This window comes from Heterodontus francisci, chromosome 3, assembly GCF_036365525.1.
Source record: "Heterodontus francisci isolate sHetFra1 chromosome 3, sHetFra1.hap1, whole genome shotgun sequence".
Lineage (NCBI taxonomy): Eukaryota > Metazoa > Chordata > Chondrichthyes > Heterodontiformes > Heterodontidae > Heterodontus > Heterodontus francisci.
This window is the reverse complement of record NC_090373.1, coordinates 81,920,179-81,941,761: the sequence shown is the minus strand read 5'-3', so window position 1 is coordinate 81,941,761 and position 21,583 is coordinate 81,920,179. Positions and strand designations below refer to the sequence as shown.

At 43.8% G+C, this 21,583-nt stretch overlaps 1 protein-coding gene across 7 annotated transcripts in view; it reads left to right on the top strand.

Moving 5' to 3' along the window:
- dnmt3ab (DNA (cytosine-5-)-methyltransferase 3 alpha b) overlaps window positions 1–21,583 on the top strand; it is a 718,146-nt gene that overhangs the window by 318,213 nt on the left and 378,350 nt on the right. The gene's annotated exons all lie outside the window — the stretch shown is intronic.

Genomic DNA, 21,583 nt, shown 5'->3' with positions numbered 1-21,583 from the left:
ACAGAATATAAAAAACAGCAAAGAATGACTAAAAGATTAATAAGGAATAAAAATTTAGAGTACGAGAGAAAGCTAGCTACAAATATAAAAACAGATAGTAAGAGTTTCTATAGATATTTAATAAAGAAAAGAGTTAACAAAGTGAGCGTTGGTCCTATAGAAAGTGAGTCTGGGGAATTAATAATGGAAAATAAGGAGATGGCAGATGAATTGAACAGGTATTTTGCATCAATCTTCACTTGAGAGGATACAATAAACATCCCAGAATTAGCTGTAAATCAGGAAATGGAAGGGAGGGAGGAACTCAAGAAAATTACAATCACTAGGGATGTGATATTGAACAAATTGTTGGAGCTGCGGGCTGACAAGTCCCCCGGTCCTGATGGACTTCATCCTAGGGTGTTAAAAAGAAGTGGCTAGTGAGATAGTTGATACATTAAGTTTTAATTTTCCAAAATTTTCAAGATTCGGGTTAGTTTCCATTGGATTGGAAAATAGCGAATGGAACTCCTTTTTTCAAAAAGGGAGGGGGACAGAAAGCAGGAAACTGCAGGCTAGTTAGCTTAACATCTGTCTTAGGGAAAATGTTAGAAGCGATTATTAAAGACGTTATGGCAGGGCATTAGAAAAATTCAAGGTAGTCAGGCAGAGTCAACGTGGTTTTACGAAAGGCAAATCATGTTTAACCTATTGGAGTTATGTGAGGGAGTTACATGTGCTGTGGATAAAGGGGAATTAGTGGATGTATTGTACTTAGATTTCCAGAAGGCATTTGATGAGGCGCCACATCAAAGGTTATTTCGGAAAATAAAAGCTCATGGTGTAGGGGTAATATATTGGCATCGATAAAAGATTGGTTAGTTAACAAAAAACAGAGAGCAGGCATAAATGGGTAATTTTCTGGTTGGCAAGACATAACGAGTGGTGTGCCACAGGATTCATTGCTGGGACTTTTTACAATTTATATAAATGACTTGGATGAAGGGACCGAAGGTATGGTTGCTAAATTTGCTGAGACACAAAGATAGGTAGGAAAGTAAGTTGTGACGAGGACATAAGGAGGCTACAAAGGGATATAGATAGGTTAAATCTGTGGGCAAAGATCTAGCAAATGGAGTATAATGTGGGAAAATGTGAAATTATCCATTTTGATGGGAGGAATAAAAAAGAAGCATATTATCTAAATGGTGAGAGATTGCAGAGCTCTGAGATGTAGAGGGATCTGGGTGTCCTCGTGCATGAATCGCAAAAGGTTAGTATGCAGGTACAGCAAGTAATTAGGAAAGCTAATAGAATGTTCTCATTTATTGCGAGAGGGATTAAAGACAAAAGTAGGAAGGTTATGCTTCAGTTATACAGGGCATTGGTGAGACCACATCTGGAGTGCTGTGTACAGTATTGATCTCCTTATTTAAGGAAGGATGTTAATGCATTGGAAGCAGTTCAGAGAAGATTTACTAGATTAATACCTGGAATGGGCAGGTTGCCTTATGAAGAAAGGTTGGACACGCTAAGCTTGTATCCACTGGAGTTTAGAAGAGTAAGAGGTGACTTGATTGAAACATATAAGATCCTGAGGGGTCTTGACAGGGTGGATGTGGAAAGGATGTTTCCTTTTGTGGGAGAATCTAGAATTAGGGATCACTGTTTAAAAATAAGGGGTCACCCATTTAAGACAGAGATGAGGAGAAATTTTTTCTCTCAGAGGGTTGTGAGTCTTTGGAACTCTCTTCCTCAAAAGGCAGTAGAAGCAGAGTCTTTGAATATTTTTAAGGCCGAGGTAGATAGATTCTTGATAATCAGGAGGTGAAAGGTTATTGGAGGTAGACGGGAATGTGGAGTTGAGGTTACAATCAGAACAGCCATGATCTTGTTGAATGGTGGAGCAGGCTCGAGGGACCGAGTGGCCTACTCCTGCTTCTAATTCGTATGTTCGTATGTAATGTAGGAAACATGACAGCCACTTTGCACACAGCAAGTTCCCATAAACAGCCATATGATAATGGCCAGATAATCTTTATTAGTGATGTTGATTGTGGGATAAATATTGGCTGGAACACCGGGGATAATTCTCCTGCTGTTCTTCGAAATAGTGCCATGGGATCTTTTACCTTAGAGAGCAGTCTGAGCCTAATGGCTCAGTTTAATGGCTCATCTGAAAGATGGTCCTCTGGCAGTGTTGCATTTCTTCCATACTGCACTGAAGTGTCAACTTTGATTATTGGGCTCAAGTCTCTGGACTGGGACTTGAACTCACAACCTTCTGACTCAGAAGCAAAAGTACAGAAAAGAAGCTCAGTATCATGAATCTGATGAATATCAGCCCCCCTCCATGATTGCTTACCTGAGCCTTTCTTCTTTTGCTAGATCCAGAACAGAACTTATGCTGTCAGTTGGTGAGAGTTGCATTGGGCCTTACAAGGGTGTAATTAGAGGTATTCCTCAGGTAACACAGGAAATCCCCAGACATGTTTCTCCTCTTCCACCTCTCCAATGTGATATTGGAATGGGAAGGGAAAGATAGGTGAGAAAAAGAGGACTGCACCTCATGTCAACTGTATGTGGTGGCTCAGGAAAGAAAGATCCTGCTTTTGGAAATATCTGTGATAGCTTAAGTGCCGAATGTGGAAATACTGCATGACACATGTTGCACTGGTTGCTAGCTCAACTCATTCTCTGCGCGTGATGTGCAGTACCACATCCTCGAGTGGCAACAGGACATGGATATAGGTTTTCCCTCATCCTGTGCACATTTGCTCCCTTGCATTATGTGCTAGCTTGCCCTGCAAGAAAGAGATGCTCCCAGCACTATTGTGTTCGTGGTGAGCTAGTGAAATATTTTGAGGATGTGCATGTCATTTTTTTATAAGGGGAAAGGTGCCAGAGTTGTGGGGACCTGAGGGAAGAAATAGTGAGGAGATTAGCAGGTTTGTGAGTGGCAGAAGGAGTTGTCGTGAAATGTGATTCAGCGAGTGAAGGGAATTGGGGGAAAGAAAGATTGTGAGTAATGGTGCTACAAGTGGTGCAGAACTTAGGAGAGTAACACAAGATCTGACTCTATCTTAGCAACCCAGCTCAGATCATTGAACATCTTGTGGCATTGCAGCCATGTACTGGGTACCACCTGCTTGGACACTTGTCTGGAGACTGTTTGGCCTCTCTGCTGAGAACAGCACCTCACGCCTGTGATGGATAGCCTCCAACAGGACCCCCTGCTGTAGCATCTGAGAACCAGAGGACAATTCATAGCATCAAGCCTCGGTATGTTTGAAGTATCCATGGCAGAATCCAGGATTCAGCCAAAGTGCACCTCTCCTCTAAGAGTTGCACGGTTCCTTTTAAATAACACCATAGTCACGGCATATTCAGGGGACCGATGAGGCAAGCTGCCAGTGCACAGCTTGATTACTGCTGGCACTCAGACTATTCAATGTTACTGAGGGATGGGGACCAGTTTCTTCGCTTAACGCACCCACATGTTCAGGCGCAGTGCCAATTCGATGCCCAAAAAGTCGTGGACCAATGCAATCCAACTGCTACATGTAATTCCCTGAAAGTATGAGCACAGCTCGAAAGCAATAAAAAATACCTATAGAATTCTGGGATTTATAGATTTGGTGCAAAGTGTACAAGAACAAAGAGACTATGGTAAACTTGTACGACACAGTGGTTAGACTATATTTACAGTCCTGTTTGCAATTTTAGCCAGACTAAAAAGCTCGTCTAATGATGACCATCAAACCGTTGTCGGTTGTTGTAAAAACCCATCTGGTTCACTAATGTCCTTTAGGGAAGGAAATCTGCCGTCCTTACCTGGTCTGGCCTACATATGACTCCAGATCCACAGCAATGTGGTTGACTCTTAACTGCCCTCTGAAATGGCCGAGCAAGCCATTCAGTTCAAGGGCAATTAGGGATGGGCAATAAATGCTAGCCTAGCCAGCGATGCCCACATCCCATGAATGAATAAAACATGCACTTAATGCAGAGGGGGAGGAGTAGGAAAATTCACTGTGACTTGAATTTTGCGAGTCGATAGGAAATAAAATTGAGTCGGCGGTAAAACATGCAGCAGCTTCCAATCCTGTCAGTTTCATGCCAGGCAGTAAAGGTTAAAATTATGCCCACATGATAACCTTAACAAGTTACCTCATTTCTACTGTTTTCTGTTTTGTTCATTGGCATATACCCAATACCTTGGGATGATTTTTCACCACAAGTAATGCTGGTGGATATGCTGAAGTCTTGTTATTTAAAAAAATAAGGCAGTGTTACGGACAGATGAGCGATGATATGGATGTTTCCCCCTTTTCTCCTCTCACTGAACAAAGACAGCTTTTTTTTTAAAGAAAAAGTTTTAAACCCTGAGTGCTTTAATTATCAAGAACCAAGGCAGGTTTTCTTGTAAGTGTAAAGAAAGATGAATGTTTATTATACAACACTCGAAATATTTGCAACAACACCCAGTCTCAGAATCATACAGATACAAACCCACTCTCACACTCATGCAGATACAAACACACTCAAGAAAAGATAGAGATTATTAAAGATAACATGCATTAGGTGTGATGATTTTAAAGAGTCTTCTGTTAAACTTGCTTTTCCCCGGGATGAAGACTTGAAACGGTGGAGGCCTGTAATCTTTTCCCTTGTTCACTGAAGAAAGACCTGTGAGGTTCAGAAAGATGGATGCATTGTTGCAGACAGTTCTTGTTATATTCCAGCCAAAGGTCAATGGCAAAGTCCCAGCACAATTTTTCAGGTAGGGAGTGCAAGGCCAAACTCCATCACTGCCTACATTTAGTTCAAAGCAGCGTCCTATCTCTTCAATGGCAGAGATAGATCTCCTTTGTAGCCCAGAATATACCTTTATTAAAGCTCCTTATCAGAAACCGAGTTTATGTCAAGTGACTGTAGTTTCTCTTTCCATTGTCCTCATAAATGGTTTCTGATGCTGAGGCCATTGTCAGGCAATGGAGTCTGGGTCTCATTCTTCCTCCTCTCATCTTGATAAAGTAGGGCTTTTCACACCCATTCTTTGGATTTTGAACTTGGAGTCACTACTGTTAACCAAATCAGTTGGAGAGAAGCAGCCATCACCACAGAAAAAGTCATTTACATTTATTGATTTCTCAGGGATGTGTCCAGAAAGGTTGTTTGTATTTTAATGACTTCTCCAAGAATTGTTCAGACATGAAAATTAGCTCAGGGTTCTTGTAGTTCTGTGTGTATTGGCAGGTAAGGGAGAGTCACAAAAAAATTTGTTCATTTCGGGTTTACTGCATAAGTTAATTTTACAGTTCATAAGTTCGGGTTGCGAGGGCGTGACAGCAGGAATATAATGCTGTGTTCTTCACTGGCCTGAACAATCTGTTTTTATCCCTTTTTAGCTTCTGTAAGCTCTTATAGTGGTACAGATTGAAACTTCAAGCCTCCCACAAAATTCCAGGCCTTCCAACTGGCTTGTATTTTTAAAGTCAGAATCACCCTTAGATCTGAACAGCCACCCTCTCACCCACATTTTAATTATGCGCACACACTTACTTTATTATTTAATTTTTATTTAGAGGTACAGCACTGAAACAGGCCCTTCGGCCCACCGAGTCTGTGCTGACCAACAACCACCCATTTATACTAACCCTACAGTAATCCCATATTCCCTACCACCTACCTACGCTCAGGGCAATTTACAACAGCCAATTTACCTATCACCTGCAAGTCTATGGCTGTGGGAGGAAACTGGAGCACCCCTCGGTCACAGGGAGAACTTGCAAACTCCGCACAGGCAGTACCCAGAATTGAACCCGGGTCCCTGGAGCTGTGAGGCTGCTGTGCTAACCACTGCGCCACTGTGCCGCCCTATTGGTATATTTTGTATCAAGTTGAATAACCAAAGAGTTTATAGTAACTATTACAATTTGCCAAGGCTCCTTCAGTAGCACCTCCCAAACCTGCAACCTCTACCACTTAGAAGGACAAGAGCAGCAGGAGCTCTACCACCATCTCCAAGTACACACCATCCTGACTTGGAAATATATCATACCTTCATTGTTGCTTGGTCAAAATCCTGAAACTCTCAACCTAACAGTACTGTGGGAGTACCTTCACCAGATGGACTGCAGTAGTTCAAGGAGACGGCTCACCACCACCTTCTCAAGGGCAGTTAAGGGTGTAAAATAAATGCTGATATTGGCAGTGATGGCCACATCCCATAAAAGAATAAAAAAACTTACTGTGGGAACAGCTATGATCACAAATTATTGATTCATGATCATGACTCACACACACATGGGGCTGGATTTTGTTCCCACCTAACATTGGGTTCCGAGGCGGTGGGGGGGGGCGGGGTGCGGGCACCGAAGAATCGGAGTGGCAGCAGCCGCCATAGCGCCCGACCCTGGGATTGCAGGGCCTGATCTTCCCAGTGGGGGGTAGCTCCGTGGTGGTGCCTCCGCTGCTCTGCGATGGGACCCGAGTTAGCATGTTTAAGTTACCTTTCTGCAATCATTTATACGGAATTCCCCACGATCCTACCAGCCGTTTCCAATCTTGAGCTCGATGTGTGGTATTCATGTGCCTTCACTTTCCCGTCCTTGAAAAACTGGCGCCACCGAGGCGAGAGTCCTTGGTGCCTGCAAACGTTGGTAAGTAATGCCCTGCTGTTATTCTTTTCTGTAGCAAACTTGGACATTTGCAGTGAAGTGAAATCACCAGAAATGAGGGGGTTGGAACTCTGCATCCATTTTCCATGTATCAGCAAGGGGAGGGGGAGGGGGTCTATTCTGCATTTGTCTGTCGGCAAGGGGAGGGTAAGGGGGTCTATTCTGCATTTGTCTATCGGGAAGGGGAAGGGGTCTACTTTGTATTTGGATAAACAATTTTGGGGGGACAACTGGGAACTGTACAGGTTGCTATTGTCGGTGGTCCAGTGCAGGCAAATGAAATGATTTGCTCGCACCTATCTAAAGTTTGATCACGAAGGTCATGCCATAGCATAGACCTCATGCTGGAACACTGCTAAAGCAGGAATTAACACAAATCTCTGCCCAGATAGGTGAGAGTGACCTTTTGGAGGAACTCAAAGTGACTAGGAGCATAGAGATGGGTGTGATCCACACTGTGTTCCTGAATCCCCTTGCCGTGATGAGGCATCTCTGCCGCAGACAGGCCCAAGAGACAGGTGCGGCCCACAAGGAACCTCCCAGATGTGAGCAGCAGCAGCCACCGAGGTACAGAGTCGCCCACACACTCCAGCAAGTCTATAGGACTGGCATGACATACCTCCTGATGTCTGAGCGCCGTGTCAAAGATGACTGCAGATGACCAGAGAGGTAGTCACACAGCTGCGTGCACTGCTGAATAATGACCTGCAACTAATGGGCTTTGGTGGTCACCCTGTGCCTGTGGCCCTCAAAGTGGGGTCTCTCAATCTGCAGTGCACCGCTGCATACAGGAGGTTACTGATGCTTTGTACAGGAGGGCTAGGGACTATGCCCATTTCAGGATGGACCCTGAGAGTCAGGTCGAAATGGCCGTTGGATTTGGGGCCATTGCTCGATTCCCACATGTGCAGGGTGTCATCGACTGCACGCATGTGGTCATCAAGGCACCCACGGAACAATCATCTGTGTACCTAAACAAAAAGGGCTTTCAATTCGTCAATGTCCAACAAGTGCAACCACAGGATGCACTTCCCAGGCAGCTGCTATAACTCGTTCATACTGTACCAGTCCCAGGTGCCACTGCTGTTCACTCTCCCTGCTCAACTTCAGGTGTGGCTTCATGGGGATAAGGGCTATCCCTTGGTGACATGGCTTCTGATGCCATGAGGAACCCCAGTAACGAGGCTGAAGAGTGCTACAACTCCTGCCATGGTTCCACCTGAGCTACTATTGAGCAGGCCATTGGCATGCTGAAGATGTGCGTCCGCTGCCTCGATAGATCTGGTGGAGCCCTACAGTACGCACCAGACAGGGTTGGGCGCATTGTTATTGTCTGCTGCAGTCTGCCCAACATGGCAGTCCAGAGTGGGGGAGACCTTGCAGGATGTTGAGGTATGGGAGCAGGACACATCTTCTGACGATGAGGACAGAGAGGACAGAACAACTACTCATGGGAGCACAGAGAACAGTAAGGGAGGGCAGATATGGTGAGCAGCAAGCAAGGGAGGCAAGGCAATATCTGATAACTTGAGTGCTTCCACAATCCCTGAAGTTCAACACATGTTCCTCAGAGTACAAACCACCATCCTGCAGCTCGTCTGAGGTTTTCTGCCTCAGTAACCTCCGTCTCTCCAGCATGACTGGCAGCAGCTAACTGAGCCATTGCCCAAGTCACTTAATCCGTGCAGTGTCACATCATGCACGTCGGCATGACAAGGATGTTATTGTTTACGTGGCAGTTCTGTCAGGCTTGTAATGGAAAGACATATAATCAGTTCATTCAGACAATGAAGGCTGATGATTGTCGGACAACACATTTAATCAGACATGACATGACATAGTCATCTCACCTGTGAATGCCCATATGTGTCAAGGTGTCTTTTTAAAAGGTTTGCGGGTACTCCTTCACGGTGCGACCTCTGTGCTGGCAGCTGGATTGGAGGCAGGTTGCTGATTAGGCTGCCCTTGGCTTGGGATGACTTTAGCAGTCGTCCTCTGAGCACTTGAGACCTGGAGGGCCCCAGATGCTTGAGGGTCTCCTGCACCAGTGCAGGGCTGTCCTCTGTTGTCGCGGCGGCTGGAGCTGGACTCACTGATGGAGAGGCTGAGGAGCCGGTGTCCACACTCGAATCACCCTGAGAAGAGACCCCAGATGTGGAGCACAGCCTCTCCTCCTCCTTCTCAAGGCTCGTTGGAACCTCCCCGCTCTCCGGAGAAGGACCAGGAGCGGAGGCGGGGTGCCTGACCTGAGGCTGCTGTCACAGACTGAAGAAGAGGTGCTGGAGCTAGCTGGTAGACAAGGAGCACTCTCCATGCTCCTGGTCCTCCTCTCGCCCAGCCACTGCTGCGTTGTAGTCATGCCAGAGGTGAGGGTTTGCAGGTGATTGAGCATCTGTGGAATGTGACTCACCAAGAAGTTCACCATCCTGTCCATGAAGGAAGCCATGTGTTCATATGCCTGGGATATGGCAGCACTTTGTCTTGGATGGCTCCCTCACCATCCACTAAAGGCTGCGCATGGCCTCTGGCATCTCTGCCAGATGTTTAGTTTAGTTTAGTTTAGAGATACAGCACTGAAACAGGCCCTTCGGCCCACCGAGTCTGTGCCGACCATCAACCACCCTTTTATACTAATCCTACACTAATCCCATATTCCTATCACATCCCCACCTGTCCCTATATATTTCCCTACCACCTACCTATACTAGGGGCAATTTATAATGGCCAATTTACCTATCAACCTGCAAGTCTTTGGCATGTGGGAGGAAACCGGAGCACCCGGAGGAAACCCACGCAGACACAGGGAGAACTTGCAAACTCCGCACAGGCAGTACCCGGAATCAAACCCGGGTCCCTGGAGCTGTGAGGCTGCGGTGCTAACCACTGCGCCACTGTGCCGCCCTGCAGCCTGGGCTCAGCATGGGCCTGGACACAGGCACTTCTCCGACTGTCAGTGGCCTCAGCTGCCTCAACCTCAGCCAGCTGCTCGGGCGCGTGTGTGGTGCTCTCACCAGCTTGTGACCCTGATTCTAATGCCAATTGGATCCCACCCAGATGAAAGTATCTGCGCTGGTGGAAGGTGCAGGGGACATGTTGCTCATCTTCAGAGGTGGTCCCCATTTTCTCAGTCCCTGGGGACATTGGCGAGCGTCGCCCTGAAAGATACAATGAGAAGAACAGACATTTAGGTGTTGTGGCACACATGTCACAATGATGGCAGCATAAGAGATGAAATTTTGAATCATTCTGTGTTTGGCAGTAATCACTCTCATCACCTGGACCCCGAGCTCCACATCCGAAATAACACATGCTCCTTGTCTCCTGGATAGCTCCAGCACCTCTTCTTCAATCTGTGACAGCGGCCTCAGGTCAAACACCCCACCTCTGGTCCTGGGTGCCTCCCTGCTGTTGTGTTCCCTGTTCTGAAAGAGCATGGGTGCAGATATAGAACATTGGCAAATGTCAACATCACGGCTGTACCAACATAGGTGCTTCATCAACACCTGGGGATGCTAGATCTGGCATACAGACTCACCCTGTCATGGGTCTGATGTGCTCTCAGGTACTAACAAGGGGGACTTGATTCACATATGCAGCCAGTCATGTGCCATCAACCCTCACTGATCTCTCTGTCTCTGAAATGGCAGTGGCACCCATGTGGCATACCATGTAGAGACAACCAGATCACACCGAGCAATTTGGAAACGTGCCAGTTACCTTGGCTGAATGAAGGAGGATATTCACCCTCTTATGACACTGCACTCAGTCTCATCAGGTGACCCCACGGCTGTTCACCTCCTCTATAATATCCGTCCAGGCTTTCTTGGTCAGGCAGAAGGACCTCTTCTTGCCATCGCTGGCGAAAAGGATCTCCCCCGTTCTCTTGCAGCCTGGAGGAGAATAAGCAGGGAGGCATCACTGAACCATGGGGCCGCCTTTGCTCGGACCTTAGCAATCACACAAAGGTTGGTCAGTGGGGCCGCTCGCTGAGTTTGGGATTTGCTCAACAGTGCGTCTGACTGCAATGATGCTCCTGCATCAGGTGGCGCCGTTCACGGCATCGCCGAGACTGCCCCCGCCATGTGATTGTGGGGATAGCCGCCACGAATATGCAAAATGGCCACCCGCCACATAATCGCAGCGGCACGAGTCCCTTGGGGGACAACTGCCATGTTCCGCACCTGCCGCCGCTCCCGGCGGGAATACAAATTTCAGCCCATGGTTTTACCCTGCCCTTATTCCCACTAGTTACATTGTCAACCATTTAAGCAATAAAGAGCATTGGTCCTCTGCAATTCACAAAATAGATAGAGGAAACCTGCTAAATTCCATGGGAACCACTGCACATAATTTAAAAAGAGTAAAGAGAAGGATATATCTCTGAGTTCCATGTGTGTCTCAGATCATATCTGAGGTCATCTAGACTTCAAAGGTTCTTGGATCCTGAAGCAGTCAATGATTTTATGGCTGATTTGACCTCGCCTCATGCCTTAAGCATTTGGATGAGTCTTCATCGTCCTAAGTGTACTCAGGCTGGAAGTTCTAAAATAAGTTTAGAGACTCATATGTCCATCGCTCCTTCTCAAATATTTAACCATAGTGTGACCATAGTATGCATTTTCATTTGAAAGAAAATTCCTCAATTGTCATTTTGCCCTGTCCATTTCATCCCAGTTTCCTTTCTTTTGGAAACGTAAAACCTACACATCAGAATTTAGCATAATTTTTTTTCTGATGAGAGCAAATACTTAAAAGGATGTCTATTTATTCCAGACCTGATTCACATTTTTTCACAGAATGAGTATGGCCAATAGGTAGAGGTGAGAACCCTTCTTGTTTTGTGACTTGACAGTGAAAGGTTTGAAGATAATCACCTCGCCCATTGAACAGACCAACAAACTGAGGCAAAGGTATTTCTTTATACCTGGAATTGTGTGTGGCAATTTAGACTATATCCCAAAAATAAAGAAAAAACAATTGTCTTGCATTTTGAGCACTAATAGTATCTTAGGTGTGTGGTAGCAGGCTTTATTTTATAATGGGAATATGGTGAGAAGGCAGTATGTTTTTGTTAAGTCTCAACACATAGGGATTATTTTCTTTCCTAATATTAGTTGAGAATCTGCCACAGAATGCTTTGATAAACTTTGATGACTATTTTTAAAATCTAATCACATTTTATCCAGCCTTTAACATAACATTAATATTGTGAACATTTTATCAAAATATGTAAACATAGACAATTATCAAGCTCTTGCCACTGAAGTATTACCATTCCAGACTGATTGATATTTAGTTATGCTTAGTTAATATCAAAAATAATAATTCCAAGGCAAGCGTTGGACACAATGAAGCGTTCATCTGTACTGAATTGAAAGATAATTGTGATATTACTTAAAGAAAAAAAAGGTCTTGCATTTATATAGTGCCTTAAACAAGCTCAGGACATCCCAAAGCGCTTTATAGCTCATGAAATATTGTTGAAGTGTACTGACTTTGGTAATGAAACATGGCGGCCAATTTATACAGCAAGGTCTCCCAAACAGCCATGTGATAATGATCAGGTTACCCATTTTACTGATGTTGGTTGAGAGAGCACCATTGGCTATGTTATATTGTTATGTTATCCCAAAATGATTTAGGAACTATATTGTTCATGTGTATGTATACATGTATATCCAGAATATCACATCAACCACAACTGCACTACAGTCTGTGTACCAAACACATTGTATCATTCTGCCACACGGGTAGAGATGTTTAAAATACAAGAGTTGCAAGCTTCAGTATCTTTGTTAAAAAGTGTGATTATTTCGGAGCTCAGGGAGCCACAAGACATAACACGTTGGCAACAAGGTGTTTATGAGTAGAACTCAAACCCTATGAGCTATGTAAATGCTGAATTTGATTGTGAAAGAAAACGAGTTGGCCTCCGCAGCAGTGAACACACAGTTCCAGCCCATGATGAATTGGGAGGCTGACGTGTAGTGGTGGCCTTGGAAAGGTTGAAGCAAAAGTGCAAACTGACATTCAGTAGTTTTCTGAAAGGCATTAGTGAGGAGGAAAAGGTCAGCTACATGCTTTTCTGGATGGGAGAGAAAGGATTAGATCTTTTCAATAACTGGGGAATGAATGACGATGACAATAAAAACCTAGAAGAGATTTTTGAGAAATTCAGAACACATCTTCAACCAAAGTCAACCATAAAATTCCACTATTATGAATTTCAGAGCCTGAGACAGGAACCAGGTGAGCCTGTTGACAATTTCTTAATGAGATTGAGAAATGTAGCTAGCAAATGTAAATTCAAGGACACAGATGAAAGGCTGATAGAGCAGCTCATCTGCACACCTTGATGTACAAAAAGCTCGAATTGGAAAGGACAAGCTGACAATATCACAGACTGTAGATACTGCCAGAGCACATGAAGCCATAAGTAGACATATGAAGATGCTGATTATTCAAAAGCTAGTCTTCAGTTAAGTCAAGGGAAAAGAAGCAAGGTTGATGCAGTGAAACAGTAACAAAGGAATACACACCAGACAGCGAGAAAGATTTGCAAGAGATGTGGATGTCTACATGGGTTCACAGACAGAAAGAAATGTGCTGCAAACAGATCAAACTGCAGAGCTTATGGAAAGCCAATCGCTGGGAGAACAGACCTACAAGAACAATCTGTATAGAGCACCAGAAGATTACAGAGGTTACTCTTGAGGCTGTAAAGTTACGATCTCACTCTGAAATACACGCCAGGAAGAGAAATGGTGCTGGTGGATACCTATCTCATCTGTCACATCATGAGAAACATGAGACAAAAGATCTAGGTGTAAAGATACATCACCTCATGAACATGACACCACAGAAATTGAGTCAAATCAGAGATGAGACCAGTAGAGACAAAAGAGTTACAGATGCTCTCTCAGCTAGTGATCCAAGGATGGCCAGATAAGATGCAGCAAACACAGCCAGCGATACGGCAGTACTGGTCTATCAGAGATGACATCTCACTGGAAGATGGTGTTCTGCTAGACACATGAAGGTCACATCGGAATGGAGAAATGTAAGCTCAGAGCTGGGTCAGCTGTGTACTGTAAAGGCATCTACAAAGACATTGAAAGAATGGTACCTACATACAGTGTATGCCAGAAATATAGAAATACACAGCCGAAAGAGGAGACGATGGTTAGTGAGGTACCACTCAGACCATGGCATAGTATGGGAGCTGACTTATTTATGTATAACCAAGATTGGTATCTTATAGAAGCAGACTATTACTCAAAGTTCCCATTCATCAGAAAGGGAAAAGATTTGAGAGCTACAACAATCAGCACAGCAGGACAGGACCTGTTTGCTGAGCAAGTAATTCTAAAAAGGGGGATATGTGATAATGGAAGTTAATTTACCACGAGAGAGTTTAAGGAGTTTGCTAAACAGTATGAATTCAACATCATAATTTCATCACCACATTATCCAAGAGAACACTTTTATAGAAAGACACATGCGGATGGTCAAGAAGACCCTCATAAAATGCCAAGAGACAAGGGAAGACCCAAACCTTGCCTTATTGTCACTCCAAGTTGCACCGCTCAAGGCCGATATGAAATCTCCTGCTGAAAATACAAGACAACTCTGCTGAGCAAGATACATCCTCCAAATGACCATGAGGAAGTAAGATGACAAATTACAGGTAGATGGCACTTCAGTAAACATGCCAATTCATTGCCTGGGTTGTTGAGAGGACAAATTGTTCATGTACAGGACCCAATCTCGAAAACCTGGAACCGAACAAAGATTGTTGGTAAAGCTGAGTCTCCAAGATCATACATCGTCAAGATTGAAACTATAAGCAAATGAGAAGGAACAGTGTCTATATTTGGTCTAAACCAGAAGTGGCAAAGCAGAAAAGATCATCAGCAACATCACCAACAAGCAGTGCAACATTAGCAGCATCATCAGCAAGTGGCACAACATCAAGCACAACTTCTACAACTTCAGGAGCAACACACATAACATTGCTAGTACAGCACGACAACTCATCACAGTGATGTTGACAATAAAATCTATGAGCTGAAGGCACAACTTCTTAGTACTGGAACAATATTGTGAATAATGCTTTGAAAGAAAATGAGCTAGTGATAAGTTTTAAGGTGTTCAGAATTATAAGCTTGATTGTAAAAGTTGATTGTAAATTTTCTTTCGTAGACAGAGAAAAAAAAACTTGGAAAAATTATGCTGATAGTAAAAGGCATAGCTTTTTCTTTTGAAAGAGGGATGTTATTTTGTTATATTATCCCAAACTTATTTTGGAACTATATTGTTCATGCTTATGTATACATGTGTATCCATAATACCATATCAATCACTACTGCAGTATAGTCTGTGTACCAAATGTATTGAGAAACTTTTTATGTTGCCTGATGCAACATAAATGAGATGTGTGGAGTTCAGTTGATTGAAGATCTCAAATAGGTTTATTAACAGCTAACAAGTATATACTGTACAGAACTATCCATTTACAGGACTTGCCTCTTGGTGTTACAGTTACAGAGTGACGCTGGCTTCGAGTCACATGACTGTGTCCTGGCACCTAGCTCATTAGCATACGAAGATCTTAAAGGGACAACACTCTTAAAGGCAATCACACAACATCCCCCCCCCCTTTCCAAAGATAAGTCTTGTATGCTAAGAGCAAAAACATATAAAATTAGATAACATCAAGACTATTTACACAGGTATACAGATTATGAACTTTACAAATATGGAGGCTCAAAAGTCCATATATTGTCTCGATGGTTTGACAATTCTTGCTCGGGGAATTTGCATCTCATTTGTTGCTGTTCTTTCTGAAGTTTCTCCCTCTCTGCATTCAGTTTCTATTGCTCTGCCTTCAGCCTGCGAACATATTCTGTTGCTTTTCTCAAGATAACCACTTTTGGGGCTTTGTCATTCTTGGAAAGTTTCAGCACCTCATCTCGAAGAGCCAACAGACAATGCTTCAACTCATTCCTCCTCTGCCTCTTCAGGACATTGCATGTCCTTTGCCTCTCCTCATCCTCTGCACCTGAAGGCCTGGGCTCAAGCTCAAGGATTTGTTGGGGGAAGAGTACTTGGTCTCATGGAGATACCTGTCCATTCTGGCTTGTTGTGGTGCTGGCAGTTCTGTAGAGAGCAGAAGTGAAGGCGCGGCATAGATGTGCTGTTGCTGCGTTTCCAGACTGTACGGTTTGATGCTGGTTAGAATTCGCGAGCGGGTTCCGGTCCTTGGAGATTTCCCCTTGGTAATGCTCTCATGGATAGTTATGATTTTGAGGTCCTTACACGTTGGTAGTCCTGCCACTGCTAGTCCGCTCGTGAAAACTAGGTAGAATGTTTGTGGTTTCCATGCCGACTTGCCATAGCTGCATTGTAGTGTTAGTGTGGCACTGCAAGGGATGGGTGACCCATTTTATGCAGATAACTTGGCAGTTGTTGGTTGTATCATTGAACTCCAACAACTCCAGTACATATCTTTGAGGATTCGGACTGGGAGGATATTTACACTAGCGCCGGTGTCAATCTTGAGCTTGAGTGCATGTTTGTCAGCTTTCTTTGAGCAGATGATGTTAATAGTGGCGAAAGCTTCCAGTTGTTGAACTTCATCAACGTGATGTGTCAGATTCACAATGTGGAATGCCTGTTTTTCTTCTGTCTGAGAACTACTTCTCTCTGAGCCTTGTCTCAGGTCTGCTTTGTTGTGGACTTTGTGTATCAGCTTGTGTTTATACAGGTCTCCAGCACTTTCCTTGCTGTTGTTGCCCTTTTATCTGTTCATTTGCATGTGACTGTGATATCTGGCTGCATCTTTGGAGCCAGAATTCCTGGATAGGTGGGCCCAGTGTCCTTTTGCACCACATGCCTTGCACAGGCCATGAAATGCAGGACAACGTCGCCGTGAGTGGGACCAACCACACTTATCACACAGCATGCTTTCCCTTTTTGACCTGGTTATGGTGCTGATACTTCTGACTGCACAGAAGCTCAGCTTCTGAGAAATCCTGGAAGGTGGAGAAATGCTGGAAGGTGGGATTAGAATTGGTGGAACGTTTTTCTGCTGGCACAGACATGATGGGCCAAGTGAACTCTTTCTGTGTCGTTAACTTTATATGATTCTATGATTCTATGAAATTGCATTCGCTGCCCTTGCTATGGCATCTGCTGATGAACTGATCTATCAATTCCTGTGGCTGTTGCCTAGAGGACATCAATTGCAGGTGGTGAATTCAAAAATTCACTCTCAGTTGGAGCTGATCTTCCAGCACTTTCCATATCTATGTTGGATCTTTCGGGTTCTGTTCAGATAATCCAGAGGTATTGATTCTGTGCAATCCCTCATTTCCAGTCACTATCATTACTTTTACAACCTGTTTTTCTGGTTCTACAATTACTTGGTCTGTAAAGCATAATTGCATTTTCTGTTGGAACAATTTGAACTCGGATAGGATATTCAAGGTTTTCCAGTTCACTTTGGGAAAATTGGTATCCATGTTCCTGCTGTTCCCTTGCTTTAAAAATTACTTTAAGACTTGGTTGTATGACTCTGTACTGTCTTCCCTTTAAGAAACTCTCTTGGCTGCTTTGATTGACAGGAGCAGGTGTTTGTAAGTACTTTCTATTTTTTCTAAATTCCGGCAATCTAGTCTGTTTGTTTATACAGTTGTGCAATAGGTATTTCAAGGGTTTTTTTTCTTAAAGTTTGTTTATGCAGCTGTTCAGTAGGCAATTTTTCAAGCTTGAGTGGTTTGAGTTTTTTTTAACTCATATTACATGCTCCAATTCCAACCCAGGTCCAGTTGCTATGTCACAGTTGCACCATAACTAACTGATATGCCACCATCAGTCTCTTGGAACAGTAACCTGATGGCAGATGCATTGTGGCAAAGAAATTCTGAACTGAGATTTCGAACAGATGGGGAGTGTAATATTTTGTGCCACCTTCTGCAGCAATGGCGTTCCATCAGTTTTATGCTGTATCCTGTAAGTTGCTGAATATTTAGCATTAACGCAAGGAAAATCTCTTAGTTTTCATGTTGAAAGATTTGTGTAATAATTTTTTAAAAATCAATGGGGGTAGAAATAGCTTTGCATTGCGCCTCTTTCTTAGGCATAAAATGGGGTAAAGCTACCAAATTAGCAGTGGAACAGCCTGCTAAATTTATGGGGGCCTTGACCAATCATTATACCCCTTAAATAGCGAAATTAGGAGCCAAATACCGGTTGAAGGAACTCATTGAGAAATTAGTTAGTGATAACGCTCAGGATTCTTCAGTGGACCTTGCACCTGCCAACTCATGGTAAACTAAAATATTAAATGAAAAATAGTGGTCAACTAAATTCATAGGTGATGCAATCAGTTAAGGACCACTCCTGGTGAGGCAAATGGCGCAACATTGATCTCTTTGCCTGGGTGAGCTGCCTGTGGAAGTATGACCAGCACCTGCAGTATGCGGATGAGGCCTGGGGAGAAACTTCCATTGATCCTTAGGCCTCTTTATTTATTTTTCATGGCTTGTGGACATTGCTGGCTAGGCCAGCATTTATTGCCCATCCCTAATTGGTCTTGGGAAGGTGGTGGTGAACTGTCTTTTTGATCGGCTGCAGTCCATGTGGGGTGGGTACACCCACAGTGCTGTTAGGAAGGGAGTTCCAGGATTTTTACCCAGCGACAGTGAAGGAACGGTGACATAATTCCAAGTCAGAATGGTGTGTGACTTGGAGGGAAACTTGCAGATGGTGGTGTTCCCATGCATTTGCTGCCCTTGTCCTTCTAGGTGGTAGAGGTCGCAGGTTTGGAAGGCGCTGTCTAAGGACCCTCGGTGCATTGCTGCAGTGCATCTTGTAGGTGGTACACACTACTGCCACTGTGCACCGGTGGTAGATGGAATGAATGTTTGTGGATAGGGTGCCAATCAAGCAGACTGCTTTGTCCTGGATGGTGTCGAGCTTCTTGAGTGTTGTTGGAGTTGCACCCGTCCAGGCAAGTGGAGAGTATTCCAACATACTCCTGACTTGTGCCTTGTAGATAGTGGGCAGGCTTTGGGGAGTCAGGAGGTCAGTTACACACCACAGGATTCCTAGCCTCTGACCTAATCTGGTAGCCACGGTATTTATATAGCTACGGCCGTTTCTGGTCAATGGTAACCCCCAGGATGTTGATAGTGGGGGATTCAGCAATTGTAATGCCATTGAATGTCAAGGGGAGATGGTTAGATTCTCTCTTGTTTGATATGGTCATGGCCCGCCACTTGTGTGGCGCGAATGTTACTTGCCACTTATCAGCCCAAGCCTGGATATTGTCCAGGTCTTGCTACATTTCTACACGGATTGCTTCAGTATCTGAGGAATCGCGAATGGTGCTGATCATTGTGCAATCATCAGTAAACATCCTCACTTCTGACTTTATGATTGAAGGAATGTCGTTGATGAAGCAGCTGAAGATGTTTGGGACTACCCTAGGACATTACCCTGAGGAACTCCTGCAGTGACATTCTGGAGCTGAGATGATTGACCTACAACAATTACAACCATCTTCCTTTGTGCTAGATATGACTCCAACCAGCTGAAAGTTGTCCTCCTGATTCCCATTGACTTCAGTTTTGCTCGGGCTTCTTGATGCCATACTCAGTCAAATGCTGCCTTGATGTCAAGGGCTGTCACTCTCACCTCATCTCTTGAGTTCAGCTCTTTTGTCCATGTTTGAATCAAGGCTGTAATGAGGTCAGGAGCTGAGTGGCCCTGGTGGAACCGAAATTGAACATCACTGAGCAGGTTATTGCTAAGCAAGTGCCGCTTGATAGCACTGTTGACAACACCTTCCATCACTTTACTAATGATTGAGAGTAGACTGATGGGTCGGTAATTGGCCAGGTTTGACTTGTCCGGCTTTTTATGTACAGGACATACCTGGGCAATTTCCCCATTGCCAGGTAGATACCAGTGTTGCAGCTGTACTGGAACAGCTTGGCTAGGGGCACGGCAAGTTCTGGAGCACAGGTCTTCAGTACTATTTCCGGAATATTGTCAGGGCCCATAGCCTTTGCAGTATCCAGTGCCTTCAGTCGTTTCTTGATATCATGCGGAGTGAATCGAATTGGCTGAAGACTGGCATCTGTGATGCTGGGGACTTCAGGAGGAGGCCGAGATGGATCATCAACTCGGCACTTATGGCTGAGGATTGTTGCAAATGCTTCAGCCTTATCTTTTGTGGTGTGTAAGTATTTACTTTTCCTGGAGCCTCACTCAACAGAACAAGCAGGCATATAAGTCTGTCTGCCTTATTTGTGGTATTATCAATTTTCTGCTCATTAATTTTAATAGCTGGAAAATTGGGAGTGCTATAAATTGGCCATAATGACCTTCATTCCCAATTCTCCAATCTTTATAGGGGTCTCGAAAGTTGCACTTTCAGGGCTTGTATGTATCTTCAACATACCTCTTATTAGTATTACATGTCCAATTGTCATTTTCCAGTAAGTACTTGGTGAAGAATGGATAATTTAGTCAACCTGCTTTGTTACTGCTTCGATGCACAATTCAGAAATAGAAAGCATTTGTTGAGTTTACACATTGATAAAGTATTCTGGAGGAGAGCTGTTTTAATTCTCTCCACATAAAACAGTGAGTTAACATGTACTGTAACAGAATTCACTGGCACCACTGGGCCGACTTTGGACATCATTATATTTTCAATCTCTCAAGTAAATATATTATGGTGGATAGTTTTCAAAGTTTCTGAAAAAGTTAACATTTTAATAAGCAGAGTAGCCCTGAAAAATCAATGCACATACTGACATGCAGAAATATTATGAACAGCCTAATTGTGATTGAAGTCTTTTTCTTGGCTGAGACAAGAAGCTTTCCATTTGTTTCCTGTCACTTAAAATGGCATTGAAGAAGTGTGGATCAGTAAAAGAAGGCAGGTACAATTTCAAACTATTTGCCCTGATAACATCTTTGAACACTGCTGACTGCTTCCTTCACCTCATGGGAAAAAAAATACCTTGTAAACTTTCAAGAGGCCTGGATTATATGTCCCTTGTGGCCATTTTCCATGTATGTCCATTTGTAACCTACACCATATGCTGAAAAAAGGATGTCATTCAGAGTTATAATCTATAAATACCTGACAGAGAAAAAAGGAAATACACATACACGGTAACATTTAAAATAGAATCGAGAGCCAGAGAGACTTTGATGCGCAGATAAAAAAGATTGTTAAAAGTGGCAGCATAATTGATAAAGGTTATAAAAAGGCAAATTTAATCCTTGGTTTTGCATATAGCAACTTAGAATACAGAGGCAAGGAAATAATGTTGAATTTGTACAAGACCATAGCTATACTGCAGTTATAGTATTGTGTACAGTTTTGTGCACTTCATTATGGGAAGAACATAAAGGCAATGGAAAAGGTTTAACATAGATTCACTTGGAGAGGGGTCTGCAACCTGCAGCTCTGGAGCCACATGCAGCTCTTTTTAACATTTTATTTATGGCTCCCAACCTTTTCCAGTTGGATCACATTGTTACGACCAGGTGAAAAAGGTGTCTCGGGGCCTTTTGCTGTCTTCACCTGGTCTTATAGTAACAGGCTTTAATTTTAAACACACTGTGTTTTGAGCTCCCGCTTTGGTGAATCCTTGTTCAAGGCAAAGAAATGAGCACACCAGGTTTTCTTTAGGTTTAAAGAAGAAAAGTGAAATTTATTAAACCTTAGACTTAAACTCTAATCCGGTTAACGGCTTTGAATATAAGACGTGCCCACACTAGCATGCACACGATGTACACATGCAAATAGGGAGAGAAAAGAACAGAAGAAAAATAAAACGGAGAAGTTTGAAGCAGTCTCTAAAAGGGGGTGTCTTGTTACTGTTTCTGTGCTTCCAGCT